Below are 3,086 nucleotides of genomic sequence, written 5' to 3' on the forward strand. Positions count from 1 at the left end.
AAAATATATATATTCTTTGTGAAACTCTTCCCCATGGAGTAAGTTGTTATATATATATTACCTCCATATATTGATATTCAAGTGAGAATATTAACATGTATTCTTCAGGATTATCAGGAAAATAATAAGTAAAGAATGTGGGCATTCCTAGATACATAGAATGCTTTCCATTCCAGCTCTTACTATGGAATCTTTTTCTGTTCAGCACTGTGTCCAGCAGAGGGCAGGAAGAGAAAGGTGTTGGATTCTAATAACAGCCATGGGAGCACTGAGTGTGTTCATTTTTAAAAATGTCAGTTCCAGTCCTTTCACAATTTTAAAAGCTAAATGATTTAACTTACTTTCTTGGTCTTGTTTCCTTCCTTTAAATCAATTCTCTTCTTTCATGACTTATCAATTCACTCCTGTTGTTTTCTCATACAGCAAATAGTCTCATTTTCTATGGTAAGAAAACTATTTTTTTTTCCAAAAGGCTCCTACTTCCTTGCTTACAGAACTTATTAAAATTTGGTTAAACAGAAATATGTAATTTGAAATTTAATAAATGAAAAGTGTTGCCTCTTTTAAAAAAGGACAACTGTTCAACATCTATAACTTCAACACTGGAAAAAAAAAAAGAAAACAACATCAACAACAAAACAAAAAGGAAATGTCCTAGTAGTGATGTGACCATGTGAAAGAGTCCATTTCCTTTTTTTTCCCTCTTTTCATTTTTTTGTTTTGTTTTTGTTTTTGTTTTTGTTTTTGTTTTTTGAGACAAGACATGGTTTCTCTATATAGCCCTGGCTGTCCTGGAACTCACTCTGTAGACCAGGCTGGCCTCGAACTCAGAAATCCACCTGCCTCTGCCTCCCAAGTGCTGGGATTAAAGGCGTGTGCCAACACTGCCCCACAACCATTTCCTTTTTAAGGTTATTTTAAGGGAAATTTATTTTAAATATGGAAGACTGAGAATATTTTTCTACTGTAGCAATTAGCAATACCATCAGAATTATTCATGTATCACATGTTTATATTTGCTATCTCTCTTTCTGCCCTGACCCATAAACTGATTTGCTGCATAACTAACATCTTATTCCAGACATATATCAGCGATGTCATATGGTTAATTAGTCTGAGTGGAACATTATAAATGTATAAGGTCATATATTTCAGGTTGTATTTTCAGCTCTCTGAGGGGCAAAGAAGAGCTGGGCCTGGAACCTAGGAGGGATTATTCCCGAAACACCACAGTTTACTTTAGCCAAGGAATAGCAGAGTTGTAAGCTGATTGAGAACTAATTCTTTCATACCTCATACAAATGTTAAGAGACCAGGTACAAAGATAAAAATAAACTTAAAGAATGTCCTTAAGGGATGTATAACAACTTTCTTTGGGAAATGAATAAAGAAAAACAGAGATAAATAAAAATAGAAAAAAAAAAAGATAGAGAAAAGGAAGGGATGAAGGGAGACATCTAGGGAATAGTTTTATTATTCTCAATTCTATCATCACCAGGAAAAGGGTCTTCTAGTATTAGAATTTTAACTCATTCATATCAACTGCCTAACATGTATAAGGTGATGGGCTTCCTAACTAGAATCACAGAATAAATTGAAATAGAAGGAAGAAAAAGAAGTAAGGTGAAAGACAATAAATAACTTTTTGAAGAAAAGGTTTTGTCTTACAAATAATTTTGTTCACGTTGACATTATATTTTGTTCACTTAAAAATGCATATGGTTTTAATGCTGGTGCTAAAAAGAATATTTTTGAACAGCAATGTCATTACTTTATGAACTCAGTTGCCAAAAAGTAAGCCTTCCCAGGTGACACAAACACTTCTTAATAAAATTCTTTTCTAGGAGTACACATTATTCCTCAAATCTAGGAGTATCCTGTAGCTCATACGCAGCCTTCTCATCTTTACTCTTCCCATGTAGCAAACATGATTACCCCAATTGTATCCATCAAGGTTACAAACATTTTGCAGAACTGGTGGAAGTGACATCTACATTCCTACTGGACTAAGCACCACCCAGCATGATACAGGGATTGCTCTAGGGAGAGAATGGCATGAATACAGAATGTGTAGTGACATTGGTAGCATTAGTGAGGTAAAAACAAATGAACCTAGAGAGACTACATGGGCACCGCCATACCTTTCTCTGAAGGTATAGAGCAGACAAGCAGCTTGACACCACACAGAGCTTTGTAGAAGTGAAAATTTGAAGACCTGACCCTAACATTATTTGCTTTTTATACTCTAAATTGTCTAATTGCAGGATTCCATAAACATTTTGAGACACCTTCTTTGGGCTAGATTACAACTACATTTAAATACAGAGGAAGCCAGTGTTTCTAGAGAACTATATCAGCTCTCTTAATGAATGGGAAAAATTGTTCAGAGAAACTTTACACTTAAAGTATTCCAAGTTTCCCTCTAAAAATCTCAATAAAACAGAAGCAGTCATGTAGCTTACTCCTATAGCCCCAGCAGTCTGGAGGCTGAGACTAAGCAATCCTTTTGAGTTTAATTCCAAGCTAGGCATCATAGTTAAATCCTGTCTCCAAAAGTACACAAAATGATCTTCTATGAAAAATATATTGTGAGCAACATCCTATTATAAATCAAGAACAGGTGTCATCCATAATTTCAGAATTTTCCTTAGAAAAGATTGATGTAACATGTCTAGTCTTTAAGTGAAACATTTGTGCAAAGGAGTTAAAGCTCTCAAGTTAAAAAATCTAGACTGCTATTTTAAGCAAATTTATGAATAGGCAGGCAAATTTCACTATTGCTCCTGTGAATAAAGATGTGGGTTTGATATTACCTAACACATATGTATGCACTTATGCAGGTGTAGTAAACTTGGCTCAACCCAGAGAACACAGATTGATCGTTGCAATAACATGAGGTTTATTGATCCACATACATGGGGTTGCCCAACCTCACGGGGGTGGGGAGGGTCAACCTCGAACTCAGAAAGCACGCATCTTTTATACTTTACAGTGGGCAGATTTCTGCAACAAGCCTAGCTGGCTTATTCTGGTTGGTGGAACACAGGACAAAGGATCTCATCAGGCATTGGTTGGCTTGCTCGGGG

The sequence above is a fragment of the Mastomys coucha genome, chromosome X, assembly GCF_008632895.1.
Source record: "Mastomys coucha isolate ucsf_1 chromosome X, UCSF_Mcou_1, whole genome shotgun sequence".
Classification (NCBI taxonomy): domain Eukaryota; kingdom Metazoa; phylum Chordata; class Mammalia; order Rodentia; family Muridae; genus Mastomys; species Mastomys coucha.